This window comes from Aricia agestis, chromosome 16, assembly GCF_905147365.1.
Source record: "Aricia agestis chromosome 16, ilAriAges1.1, whole genome shotgun sequence".
In the NCBI taxonomy this organism is placed as follows: Eukaryota; Metazoa; Arthropoda; class Insecta; order Lepidoptera; family Lycaenidae; genus Aricia; species Aricia agestis.
In genome coordinates this window covers 7,132,071-7,147,340 of record NC_056421.1, presented here as the reverse complement: position 1 = coordinate 7,147,340, position 15,270 = coordinate 7,132,071, and the positions used below count along the sequence as shown (strand labels likewise).

The 15,270-nt window shown below is 35.6% G+C and overlaps 1 protein-coding gene across 1 annotated transcript in view; it reads left to right on the top strand.

Annotated features, from left to right (window-relative positions):
- The first annotated feature begins 324 nt into the window (after nucleotides 1-324).
- The window catches only part of LOC121734930, a 242,761-nt gene continuing 227,815 nt past the window's right edge, over nucleotides 325-15,270 (top strand). Inside the window, exon 1 of the mRNA XM_042125575.1 lies at nucleotides 325-680. The gene's annotated coding sequence lies outside the window, so the exon portion shown is untranslated. The remainder of the gene's footprint in view (nucleotides 681-15,270) is intronic.

The window sequence follows — 15,270 nt, the reverse complement described above, 5'->3', positions numbered from 1 at the left end:
ATGCAGTTTTTGATAAAACAATACACCGACGTAGTGTCCTCTGTTGGAAGAACCACAGACTGGCACGTCGCGAGTACCGTTAACAGATTAACGTAAAGAAAGATAAAACACTTTTATTCGTCTATTCCATTGCAAAAAAAATATTTGTATTGCGTGATTGAGTAATTTTGATACTCGATGCTGTTAAAATATAGAAATTTTGACTTTAATAACTTGCATCAAGTCGTAGCGGTTCCAAGTGTCGCCGCTAGATGGCCGCCTCGTCGGAGTTGTGCGAGCTGCGAGATTCAATATGGCGACGCCATTCGCTCTGGAACAGGGCGGGGAGAACAGTCGCCGAAACGACTTTACACAATTGACGCGTATTTTTGTCGAAAGTGGTCCGTTCGTGACTCGAACGCGGGTGATATTGCGAAATTATCGTGTGTTTCTGTGTCGATTTATGTCGTTTGTGTTATCGTTTGTGTATTATGGTGATCTGTGGTGAATAACGTGAAACTACTTTTGGGTAACGATGTCTAGTAGTTGACATGTTTATCTGTGTCGTGTGTGAAGATTTTCCCTTCGCGTGAGGAGGTTCAGTGCTGAGTGCGCTAGTGTGCGCGGCGGCACCTAGTGTGCGGCCGCAGCCGCGGCTCCGGGAGGACCCTCGGATGGATTGCTTTTCCACGGACGTATAGGTAAAAATCAATTACAATTCACGAGTATCGAGTAGAATGAATCCCGCTACGTGTAATTACACGCGGCCGCTCGCGGTCGCTTTGTTTGACGTCTTGCAGCGCATGTATTTAGGTGTAAGAAGGAATCCTTGAATCGATTACGTAGCGAGATAATGAAACTTTTAATGTAATAAGCACCGCACTCGTCGTATTCGTCTGTTTTCCTCGTTCACAGGAGGTCGCAGGAACCTTGAGACGTCTCTATCATATTTTCGATCTCATAAACAATAAGATTTTAAATGGCACTATATTTAACACAAATAATAAATAGGCAAAGAAAAATAAAGGGCGTATTTAATAAAATGATTCAGCGTCGATGATGTTCGAGCTTTTGTATAGCGTTTGCGATTTATGCAGAAGTCGCTTAACCGAATGAATTTTAATTCATTACATTCATGTAGAGCCGCGCCAGAATATGGTTCCCCTCGCTCCGTTCGCTGCTGGTTATCAGCTTACAAAATGACTGAGCCCATCTCTGTCCGACCGCCGCTAATCTCCATAGCCGCCTCTCGCTCTAGCGCATACTGCGTTTTTCTTCTTTTACCGCGTCATATGCTGTTGTAAAACCCCGAGCGCAGTTTAGTGATGTTTCGTCGGTATGGTCAAATTAGTCGGCCGGCGGTGGACTCGTCGCGGGCGAGATGGTGTCAATTGATTAGGAGTTCTTTGTCTAAGGGCTAAGGGTAAGGATTCTGCGCATCCGAGTCGCGCAGTCGGCAATTCGGAGCCCGCCCGCAACGCACGTGGCCGTGTGGCCGACCTGTCGCGACGGCAGCTACACTATTGTGTTGACAAGTGCTCGAGACAAACGATAGGGGGATTATATTAAACCCCTGTAACTCCACCGTTATGGCGTAAGTTAATCTTTTATGCAGTCTCGCAGGAACAATGCCAGTAACTCGGTTGTAAGTTAGATACATGTACGTCTTAAGTACTAACCGGGTGAATACAGGTTTAGAAGTGCTGTTTTGTCGCAAATATTCTTTACTACAAAATAGCATTTCTAAATTTTACTCCCACAGTTTAAACAGTCATTACTCATTAGTCATTACTCATTAGTAATCATAACATTCTCGCTTTTAGCTAGAAAATATGTATTTGTTAACATAAGTTTAGTGTAGTAACTAGTAAGATAATTGACCTGCAAAAGCATTAGAAATTGTAGTAATTATTGCATTAAAAACCGTTACAGCCATTGTCAATTAGTCACCATTCACCAAGGCAATGCACTAAAAGTGGCATCAATATAAAAAAGAACCTCTAGAAACAAATTAAAGGCTTACATAATAAAAACCACTTACTAGACATACTTAAACCTGCTGCAGACTATTATCTAAGTAATTTAAAAAGTCTCAAGTTAAAAGCTTTATATGCAGAGCTTAGAAAGTTTTACGTCGGAAATAATAAAATGAGCTGAGTAATGTATTTCGCATCTAGAAAATGAAAATCATATTGAAGTATCAAGATTGTTTGGTTCAAGTACCGAGTTAATAATTTTAAAATTTGCTATACTTAATGTAAGTATATTTTTTACTATTTGCAATTACATATTAAAATGGAGTATTTTTATTAAATATTTGTAATTTTAGATTTATGAGGTTGAATATCAAGATAATATTATGAATACAAATGTAAGTGAAAATTATTACATTACAATTTTCATACGCCATAACAATTTTCATAATAATTTCCTTTAAGATGCATAAAATTACATTCTACGGCCTACGTAACAAACATCGACCTCTCATGAACAAGAATGGTACAGTAAAAAAAATATTTGAAAGGGCTTATCTCACGAACTACTTTAGCAATTTTTATGTTATTTGGCAAAGATAAGAATTAGACCACGTGAAGGATAATAGGCTATTTTTTGTGGACTAATTACGCGGGCGAAGCCGCGCGGAACGTCTAGTCTGATATAATATTTAAGAATCTAAATGACTGACCAAAACAAGCAGGGCAGAAAAAGGTTCTATTAGCCCTGACAGAGGCTTCGACTTTGATGAATGACTTCTGTAATTACAATCATTAACAATTGCTCGCGTCCAGCTTGCGTTAAGCCTAATGGACAGACTGACGTATTTTATTAGTAAGTTATATGCTGGTATATGTAACGTAATAATTATAGGGACATACAAATTTAATAACAAATTAAAGTAAATGACGAGAAGTAATTAGAACTAAATGACAAAATTCGTATGAAATTCTGTGCCCAGTCTCATATTAATTATTATAGATTCAGACAGATGCGTTATATGTATGAACTTTAACTAAGTTAGTTCAAATTATCCTCTTACTAAGGCTACCTAGTGAAAAAACTTAGGACGAATTCCTTTTGTCTTTCGTTTTAGTCATTTTTCACTGAGATCGTACTAGTTGTCGCAGATTCGCCAAAAAATTTTAAATAGACCTACTATTTATGGGTAGGAAAAGATGGTTAATATAAACAACTGTTGCCCATTGACCAAACTATGTCCCCAGATTCCTGAGCTTAGGTTGAGCTGAGCTGAGGTTACAGTAAGTTATGTCTGCATTTATTACGTAATACGTTATTGTTACATAATAATAACTATTTATTGTATAAAAAATATTTAAAATAAAAGATCACAAAATAACAATATTTCTCGTTTTTTTTTTTTTTTTTATGAAATAAGGGGGCAAACGAGCAAACGGGTCACCTGATGGAAAGCAACTTCCATCGTTCATGGACACTCGCAGCATCAGAAGAGCTGCAAGTGCGTTGCCGACCTTTTAAGAGGGAATAGGGTAATAGGGGAGGGTAGGGAAGGGAAGGGAAGGGAATAGTTGAGGGTAGGGAAGGGAATAGGGTAGGGGTTAGGGGATTGGGCCTCCGGTAAAACTCACTCACTCGGCGAAACACAGCGCAAGCGCTGTTTCACGCCGGTTTTCTGTGAGAACGTGGTATTTATCCGGTCGAGCCGGCCCATTCGTGCCGAAGCATGGCTCTCCCACGTATTAATTTAAAACATTCCCATCAGAATGTATAAAACATAATTCGCGTTCCGGTCCCAGCGCCATTCACGAGATAACAGAGGTTGTGAACTCGCGATACTCTCAATTAAATATCGATTCAATTTTATCGTGTCATTCGATCGTTTTCTTATCGAATATCGATTCAGAATTAAATAATTATGGTGGACTAGCGCTATCCTGAATGGCGCCATCGAAGTTTTTGAGTTACCATACTGTAGTAATTAGTATCGGTTGACAACTAAGACAAGGGTTACAACTTACACGGTCAGTAAGGCATCAGTTCAGTTCATCAGTCGGATCGAGATAGACGGGAGAATGATCGTATAACCGTGTGATTGGCGGACTATCATTTTTTAATATGTACTATCAGAGAAGTTGATTCCTAGGCAGATGGCGGATGGTCTAATTTGGTCACGTTAAGTCAAACCCATCCGACGACCGATAACAGCTAACATTGAATTGACATAAGCCGACCAATTGACGCAGGTCCGTCAACTGCCTAGGAATCAATTTCCTCGATGGTACTTACCGGCCATCATTCTGGCGTCAGTCTGAGACTGATGAACTGAACTGACCGTGTAACCCTAGAGTCTAAGAAGTGGACTTCGTTCTGACTGATAATACCACCTTGCTTGGTCGGTCCCTCTTTGAAGCTTTCACTCTTAGTTTCTTATTATATTATTTATTATCCAGTATATTCGCCCTGTAATCAATGTAGTAACCAATGACGCCTAGGAATTAGATAATAATTCACAATTCAAACATACCTCTCATACAAAAAAGGCTAATGCGAATTCCATTTAATTATGGCATTATCAAAACAATTTTAGCTCAAGATGTAGGTCATATCTTTAATTGAGTATTACAAACCTTAAACGTACCAGCATAAAGTTATAAGCAGGTACTCTACCAGTCACAACTTTTTACTTGTTAGTTCGAGCCATAATAAAGGCTCAGAATGTTGTATGAAGTTTCGACAAAGTTTGGCCGATATCACTCAGGTTTCGCTTCTTTTGTATCCAACTTACTATGAAATTCAATATCACTTTGTATTGTAGTAGATATGTAATAGAATATCTTAAGATTAACTAGATAATGACCGTAACTGCGTTGCTCAAAATTCGTATTTATCGCGCGAGAACTTTACATTTTTCTGGATAAAAAGTTTCCTGTCTTTTCTCAGGTATAAAAGTAGCACTTTAAGTCTTAAACATTATTTTCTGTTATCATATTTTGGTTGTCTGGAAGAAACCGCTGAAAGCGGTAAGGCCGCCTATTTGCCTAATGTTGTTTTGTTTTTGTTATTTTAAGGCGGGGATTAATCTCAATCCAAAACGATAACCTTGCATACAACCAAAGACCAAGCGTATACGCATCGCAATAAGATTCATTTTAGCTTAGCATAAAACTGTACTTACTCGGGCGGATCTTCTCTATTTTTCATGTTGTTTTTAAATATCTTTGGAAATAAACATTAAGAAACAAAATTGTTCGGCTAAGCACATTTTAATATAGATTTACTAACAATTTATTCAAATGAAATGTATAATTATCCTAGTTAATACTTATATTTCGATGAAATAGAGTTTTTTCGGAGGTGAGTTTGTAAATTAATTACAGCCAAAGTATTATGTTTTATTAAAATGTTTATGGTTTAAGGTATTTTAAATATTGTGCTTTAGATCTCATATTTTTTAACACTTCGTTATTACATTGGAACTAGGTAAACCGGGAGTCACGGAGTAACTAATTGGGGTTTATCCTCGCCTTAAGTAAGTATATTGTTTTTTTTTTTATGCAAATAAAGAATTTATAAATAAATAAAATAAATATCTCCATACCAAATTTCAGCAAAATCGGTCAGCGACGAGTTCACGCTCATGCTCATGTAGCAGACAGAGAGACAGACAAACTTTCCCATATAATATCTAATTAGTTTGGATGTAGGTGGGTCCCGAGAAAGGATTGTATGTGATAATTTTGATATTACGTATAGTTTTTATATTACAAAATTTTTAAAGTACGAGATTGCGCATAAAAAGCACAGCGGGGCTAAATTGGTCGCTTTGGAGAATCCATATTAAGAATCATAATATTATTATTATGATTCATTTTTTTAAATCGCAAAATGCAAGTCGGCTTGCAATTCATGTCTTGTAATTCGTACTAATTTGACATAATATTTGGTCAGTTTGACAGTTTTGACAATTTATTTGCTGAATTGATTGAGAGGAATTGCTAAATGTGACCATTTCAGCCCCGCAGTACTGACAGTAGATCTTCCTTTATAAATGCGTTCGTGTTCTTACGCATTTATAAATGAAATAAGATGAAATATTCTGTCTGCCGGTTAAATCTTTGAATCTTAACGCTAAACTGAACCAATTAAATGAAATTGGCTTTGTAGATACCTTGAACCTTCTTCGAGTCCCGGAAAAGGACAAACGTATCCTATCTTTTTTCCCGGTTCATTTTTTATCACAAAAAATATAATCTAACTTTTCCCGCCCGATATAAATTCTACACGAAATTTTAGTAGTATATTATATACTTACTTAAATATTCATCTGAGAGTCAAAAGTGTAATATTTTAAGTTAATGAAATCATTGGCCTTGTTAAAACACGGAGGCCAGAGCCCGACCTTTAAGTACTACCACAATATAAACATCAAACAGTTAAGTAACTCTACTTGGCCCTATAAATCAAATTCACTTGACACGCAGATGACTTTTACGCGCGCCAAGTGCTTATTTTTCACTTCAAGTCACTCTAAAATCTAAGGGTCAATTCAGACCGCAATGCGACGAGGCGAGGCAAGGCGCGGCGCGTCATAAATTTGTATGGATTTGACAGATTTCAATTGCGTGAGGCGACATGTCAATTCAGTACAAATTTAGTAATATCTACGCGTCGCGTTGTGGTCTGAATCAACCCTAAGGGTCAATTCAGACCGCAACGCGGCGAGGCAAGGCGAGGCGAGGCGCGGCGCGACATAAATGCGTGAGACCGCAACGCGACGTATATAAGATGCATTATTTTCTAAATTTATATGGATTTGACATATTCGTAAGGGTTGCTTCAGACCGCCTCGCGACGCGTAGATCATACGTTTCTAAATTTGTATGGATTTGACAGATTTCAATTGCGTCAGACGTCTTGCGAATCTGTCAAATCCATACTAATTTAGAAATGCATCTACGTGTCGCGTTGCGGTCTGAATCAACCCTAAGACGTCTCACGCAATTGAAATCTGTCAAATCCATACAAATTTATGCCGCGTCGCGCCTCGCCTCACCTCGCCTCGTTGCGTTGCGGTCTGAATTGACCCTAAATGTAATGCGTGACTGCGTGCGCTATTTTGCGCACTATTATTATTGTCTACTATCTTTCATTTATCTTGTGGTGCTACTATACAAACCAGTTTTCGGTAAGCGAGATAAATAAATTCCGTTCAGATTTATATTACCTCCCATTACACCTTATTACCAACCACTGTATAGGAGTCACTCGCATAGAAGTTAAAAGCAGAATAAGTCTGAATAGGCTTTATGATCTTATTATATTTACTTGTAGATTCGTTTTTATGGCCGACAGAAAGGTTTTATTGCTAAGTATAAGTAAATACTTAATATTATAGGTTATCTATTCACCGGTATTATGTATAGTTTTCCGACACGAGTTTGTATATTTCAACAGCGTTGTCGTTTTGACGTTAGGGCCCAATCAAAATCGGGCTAATAAATAAATACATTAAACCCTCAGAAATTGGACATAACTGCCGCTCTCAAAGACGAATATTAATAAGTTAATAACTTAACTGTAATTATTAAACGATGATTTTGACATACTAGAGATCGCCCAATGGTCGAAATTGGACCTTACTTGCAACGACATTAGGACTACTACCTATATTTTGTAAAAAATATTGACTTCATCATAGTTCTTTTCAATTGTTGTCTCTGGGACTAGGCTGATCTCAGACTGGCCGTTTGAGCATTGTCTAATAATATCTAAAATTAAATAAAAAAAACAATACTTAATCCATTTTCAATTTGTCAACTTGTTGTCAACAGACTATAAACCATAAATAAAAGAGTATAATTCGTATGTATAAGCTTGTCACTCAAAAATCTGTCATTTTTCCTAGTAGTAGTGTCGTAGTGTATGTAACGTTTTATTTGTTAAAAAAATATATAATTATGATAAAAGTATAATTTTAAAATAATATTAGCTCGATGCACTCCTTCACCATATAAACTATAACTGTGCGAAATTTCATGCACCTACGTTTCCCCAATTTTCGTAAAAAGGGTTACAAAGTTTTTCTCTCACGTATTAATACATAGATTATGTTTGAATGTCTCTTGAGTGCGGAATGTCTCGTGAGTTCCAAAAGTTAAAAACTGATTCTCTTAAAACCCGAATCATAATAAATTATCAGTTATCACAAACTTCTAGCTCCAAGTGTCTTGTCCCTGAAGTGTCCCACTTCGTTCCATTCTAAGCTAAGTGTCCCAGTTTGTCCCAATCTAAGCATTAAATATTGGCTTCACGGATTAGTAACTTGAGAAGTGGTTTTCAATCTGAGTCGCAACTCGCAGCGTACTTAGACAACTTGCACTCGATGATACCGAAAAAAATTCGAAATGAGAAATAAATGAGAATTATAACACGAGATCACAAGCAATTTCATGAACGATAAAATAAACTAGAGATCGCCCAATGGTCGAAATTCGACTTTGAATTTAATTATCTTCTACTTTTGGCTCCCCGTTTAAACTTTAAAGTATTGACTATTTCAGATTTAATAAAAAAAAAACAATAAATTTTTAATTTGACAACAGACTTCAACCACAAACAAAACAGTATAATTCGTAATGCACATAAATATGCTTGTCATTTAAAAAGATGGTAGTGTGCACATTGTAGTGTTGTTACGTTTTAAAAAATGTATTTAAATTATGTACATGACAAAAGCATAATTTCAAAATAATATTAGCTCGATGCACTCCTTCCCTATATAAACTGTGCAAAATTTAAATCACCTACGTTTCCGCATTTTTCGTCAAAAGGGATCCAAAGATTTTCGCTCGCGTATTAAGGGGGCGACTAACCCTAAAGTGTCGATTTTATAATTTATTTTTATACTTAAAAATAAGCGCCGAATTGTTTCATTTTCTAAAATTAGATACTACATTATATTTCCAAGAATTCGATCTGAGCAAAAGCACGATATCATAAAATTTTCTCGATAGAAAAAAATCACAAAGATGCATCTAATTTTCACGAATTTTTTATTTATTGCCATAACCGTGCATTGAAGTAAGTTAATATTATAACCACATTGTAAAAAATTCTATCATTGAGAGATCGACCTAGCGGATTTTTAAAATGTTGTATATTTATCGAGTTATTGAGAAAAAACTAATTTGGCGATGAATCCGCGTCGTCCTTTTTCACCTGGCATATGAAAGACGGGCGTGAGTGTGAAGAGAGAAGGACGATGTTTGATTTTTTGGGTTAGTCGCCCTCTTAATAGATTACATAGAGCGGGCGCGCTGTCATTTACATACAGTTTGTGATTTTGTAGTAGCTACCAAAGTCCAAAAGCGCGTTCGGGCGGACGCATATAAATCAAGGTATTTAGCCGAAACTTTTTTGTCTTCGTTTCGTTATAGAATCGCCGATCAAAATGTATGGAATTGACATAAGACGAGTCGAACGTCAACGTCATATTAACGAACGCTTATGACAATTCCATACATTTTCATCGGCGATTTTATAACGAAGCGTAAACGAAAAGATTTTGGCTCACCCCCTCCTTGGCCTAACTTAGCTATCGAAATCATCGAATGCAACTTCTCTAAACACCCACCACCCTTCACAGTTCAGTGCTTAAAAGGGATTTCTAGAATCTAGCCGTTATTGTTTTCGTCGAACAAAGGAATTTGATATTCTCACTAGAACTTTGAAAAGCCATTGAAAGATTATTTTGAATAGTGGATTAACCATTTTGAGCTCCTATCAACTTAGAATTTTGTCGCTGAATTTTCGTACCGTAATAAGTTAATAAATAAAAACTAAATACTTACGAAGTACACCGAGATCAATGATGAAAAACTCAAAGCAGATATGTTACTACCGCGCGCGTTGTGAAGATTCAAATACGGCCCAATTGGGCCGTTTGTTGTTTAGTCTGCATCGAGCGCAGTCACGAACGTGCCGCATCTTGTCTTACCTAAATTAATTGAAAATGACGTCGTGCGTGTTTCGAAAATGTACTAATTATGACTCAAAAGAAAACAAAACACATGGAATCTCTTACCACATGTCTTGATTGCAATAAATGCCTCGATTATTTACATTTTCAATTATTTTTTCGAACAATCTGGAAAAAATCGAATTTTCGTCATAGCTCAGGCGAAGAGGAGACAGCGATACGATTCGACGTTTAAAAATAGAACTGTCTCTTTTATGTAAATGGTTTGCAATTTTGAATTTGAAAATTGATCGGAAGAGATTTAAGCCGAAAAATAGTATGGACGTAACAGAATAAGTAGAATATCATTGATCGAGTTGCAATGTGATTTGTTAGAATTTTTTACAGAAAATCTAATTTTATTTATAAATATCGTTATCGCGCGGGAACCGTGTATTTTCCAGGATGAAAAGTATCCTTTATCCTTTCCCGGGATTCAAAGTATCTCCATAGACTCTATAGTCCTTACCAAATTTCAGAAAAATCGCTAATAGAAGTTTAGGCATGAATAGGTAACAGACAGACACACAGAAGGGTTATTTACTAGCTTTTACATCTGTGTATTTTTTGTTTCGGTAGCAATAATTAAATTTTTTATTAAGGTGTAAGCACAATACAAAAGGAAACTCTTTCTTTACGCCGTTCCCAATATTCAATCTATATTCTCTGGTTTGATATACAACCGTTTTTTGAAAATTTGACATTTAAAAATATATTGTCTCTAATGTCTAATGTGAGCTATTCCTAAATCCTATCTCTACTAGGGCAAAACCAGAGATAGATCAAATATTGGGAACGCCGTTAGTCTCTTAACACAAGCGTGGTATGGGCTATGGCTATCACGACCAGCGAGAACCCACAACCTTCTAATCGAGAGACAAACCTTAAACCACTAGTCCACAGAGGTTATATAGGAGAATAATATAGCACAGAACAATTTTCTTTTTCTAGAAAATGCACAGAGTAATCAGTGCATTAGCTTCACAAGATTACTCTATGCATTTTCTAGTAGGTCATATTATCAGGTTAGTTTTAACCCGGTTATAGCGACTGGTAAATTCGTTTGATAACCCGGTTAAGCTGGCCCGGTACTATGTAAACATTTCAGGAGATGCACGGTCTTTGCATAGGCTAGTATTTAGCTTTGCATTTAACGGCTTGGCTAAGATAACGTCGCAATACTCGGTTCAGTTGACGTCTTTTTCGGTCGTTCGTTCATTTTCTAAGCCAAACATTACACGGTAGGTTTTGCTGTCAGTTTTACCACAGTCATGACTGTGACTGATGCATAACTATTGACGAAAATCTGGATATCTTGATTTTTGCTTCATGCAACCATCAGTCACGTGTTTTGAATGAGTGTTGTCACATCTGACAAAATAGGAAAAAAAAAATAGAAAAGTATACCTTTGAAAATTTTGGCTTTGACTGACATTAAACTGAAGAGAATTGAGTGACCGTCTAATACCATTCATCGGTCCATCAGTCACCATCAGTCAAACATAATTCATGATTGACGGAATTGACTGTCGCTTGTATGATCGTATAATGGATGCCTATGGAATATTTGAATTATGCAATACTAATAGACGACGCCCGCAAATCCGTTGGACCCGTACATTTTTCCGAGATAAAAGTATCCTCATACCAAATTTCAGAAAAATCACCTTTTTTTTCACGCGGTTTGGACGTAATGAGGTAACAGACAGACACACTTTCGCTTTTATAATATTAGTATTGAATACAAAGTTGAACTTTAATAACATTTCCTCTGGTACAAAATGTAAAAATTCACTTTACATTGTATCGAATGTTTGTTATCGCAGAACATTATCAGAAGTAACTTTATATGTTAGTAACTAGAAATTGTATGTTATTCGCTTTGGCAGGAGTGAAGCTTCTACATAATATACCTATTATTCAATACTTACGTTATGGTACCCCTACCTTAAGGCTTAGGTTTACACTTAAAATATTAGTTACCACTTAGGTACCTGCAGCTAACGTCCAGTGTTTTTTAATAAGTATTCATAATATAATTTCTAAATTACACAATAATTATTGGTTACCGGTGGTATATCAGCGACAATAATTAATAATCATTTAACTTTAATAAAATTATGAAGAGTGTGACAGATAACTTATAGAACATAATAATATAATATGCTAAGTTTTTTGTTAAATTAAAGTTATGTTATCATATTATTCAATGTCTCTATCTCTCTCTACTGAAGGCGTAAAACAAAATATTGCTATCTTTTAAATTAAATAAAATCGGTTTTAGATACAAAATCAATATACTTGTTTTATTTAAAAAACTGGCCAAGTGCGAGTTGGACTCGCCCATGAAGGGTTCCGCAGCAACAATAAGGTTTATTTCTATGAAATTAATGGCTTTTGATTTATTTTTATATTTCAGAATTGATTTAATGAAAGTTAAATTAAGGTTTACTATTTATGACGTATAAAAAAACTACTTACTAGATCTCGTTCAAACCAATTTTCGTTGGTAGTTTTTATAGTAATGTACATCATATATTTTTTTTAGAATTATCATGCCCCTACTTTAGAAGTTAGAGGGGCGGGCACACATTTTACCACTTTGGAAGGGTCTCTCTCGCAAACTATTCAGGTTAGAAAAAATGATATAAGAAACCTCAATATCATTTTTGAAGACCTATCCATAGATACGCCACACGCATAGGTTAGACGAAAAAAATTTTTTTTTGTTTCAGTTGTATCTATGGGGACCCCTAAAATTTTTGATATTTTTCCATTTTTCTATCAAAATCCTAATGCGGTTCACAGACTACATCTACTTACCAAGTTTCAATAGTATAGCTCTTATAGTTTCGGAGCAAAGTGGCTGTGACATACGGACGGACAGACAGACAGACAGACAGACAGACATGACATGACGAATCTATAAGGGTTCCGTTTTTTGCCATTTGGCTACGGAACCCTAAAAAGGAACGTAATTTTGTTTGACAAAATTAGGATGTATAGTGTATACTCTTGAGCTTTCTCACATAATTCCTGAGGTCCGTGGGGCCGTATTCCCGAGGGCCCCAATAAAGAAATACAAACTTTACGGCCTATTTTATTATCTTTTTTGTAATTAACTTTTACGACTTCACGCTTCTTTAGTTCTTACACGGACAGTTTTTGATCGAAAGTAAATCGAATGTATATGTATGAAATGGTACAGGGGCTTTTTTTAAGTTCATTTAAATTACAAGTCAAAGATTAGGTATTAGTACCTACTTAGCTTAATACCTACTTCGGGACATAGTATTCGGTAATTCCATTATTTCCAGCGCAGTCAGTAATCAGTTTGTGGAATTTGATAGACTATTGCGTCGTTTGATTGATAATAATATGGACGCTGTTAAACATATTTTGTGTATCATCCCACAAAAAAATTACGTATTGACTAATGCAGTCATGTGAAATTTATATCAATATTTTATAACAAGACTGCATAATTTAACAAAAAAACCGGCCAAGTGCGAGTTGGACTCGCCCATGAAGGGTTCCGCAGCAGCAATAAGATTTATTTTTATGCAATTAAGAGGTTTTTGATTTATTTTCATATTTCAGTTGGTTTAATGAAAGTTAAATTAAGGTTTAACATTTATGACGTACTTATAAAAAAAACTACTGGTTAGATCTCGTTTGAACCAATTTTCGTTGGTAGTTTTTGTAGTAATTTTACCACTTTTTACCACTTTGGAAGAGTGTATGTCGGAAACTATTCAGGTTAGAAAAAAATGATTTTAGAAACCTCAATATGATTTTTGAAGACCTATCCATAGATACCCCACACGCATAGGTTAGATGAAAAAAAAATCTATTTCAGTTGTACGGTGTACCCCTAAATTTTTTTTATAATTTTTCCATTTTTGTATCAAAATCTTAAAGCGGTTCATAGACTACATCTACTTACCAAGTTTCAATAGTATTGTTCTTATAGTTTCGGAGAAAAGTGGCTGTGACATACGGGCGGACTGACAGACAGACAGACAGACATGACGAATCTATAAGGGTTCCGTTTTTTGCCATTTGGCTACGGAACCCTAAAAATGGCTTATACAGTGGCTTAATACACAAATGCTTAACAGAGACCATAATAAATATTACCTATGATAGGACCGCATGCTATGCGTTGTTTTTTATTCTCATATATATTTTATTTCTAACTTCGTTAAATTATCGAATGCAATTTGGCTAAAAGTTCTTTGCATCAAAACTCTATGTTACAATTATACCCAATGTAAAATTGTTAAAATTTGATACAATCTGCAACACTTAAAATGTACACATCTTTTTAACAACCAATTCGTTTTAACAAACTTAATTGTAAGTAAACAATTTCTGTACGTTCCCATCGAAATCCTTTTACAAGTGGCGACGAAAACCAATAACAATGCAGTAAGAAAGTTGTATACCGTTGAAAGTAATATTTATGTTAACGTTATATTCTGTAAAGTAACACCACTAGCGCCGCATTTCACAGTTTATTGTGGAAAGTTTGTTTTATGATTGTTTACAAAATGAAATGGACACTTGTTGTAGAGAATGACACTATTTCATTAAGTGATGTAGAAAAGTTTTCTTTCAAAGTGACATACTAATAGAGTTAATCTGTCTTTCTGTCCCTAAAATCAGTCAGTCTCCCTCGGTAGCAAATGAAAAAGGGTTCCTTTCTACGAAAGAGTAATGACAGATTGACTAAGAAAATCTGTTATTCTGGTCCCTAAAATCTGTCAGTTTCTCTCGGTAGATATGCTTTTATCGTTTATTCTGTATAACTATCAGTTGTTAGCGCTAATTACCAAGAAAAGTACATGAATTGAATGAATTAAATGAGCTGAGTATCATTAGATTCATTAGACATTCCATTAGCGTGGCTCACACGCGAGCCTTCACAGATAGCTATCTAACTGATGTTTGCCATCTAGATTTAATATAATTAGGTTGTTTTATTATTAGAATTCGAATTGTAATAAACAAAGTTTCGACGTATAGATTATATCACTTTAAATTCACTTTATTTGCCAAAACATGGTCAGCACTGAAGATAATAGATAGAAAAGTTTAAACATATAGGCAAAACAAACATATATGTATAGGAATACATGCTTCTGTTTATCCCGAAAAACTGCGGGCAAAGCTGCGAGCTAGTAATTTCTAATAAACTAGAAGACTCCGACTCCGTTGCGCCAAAATTATTTTATTGTGCGGGGCCCGTACATTTTTCCGACATAAAAAGTATCCTTTTTTACGGGACTCAAAGT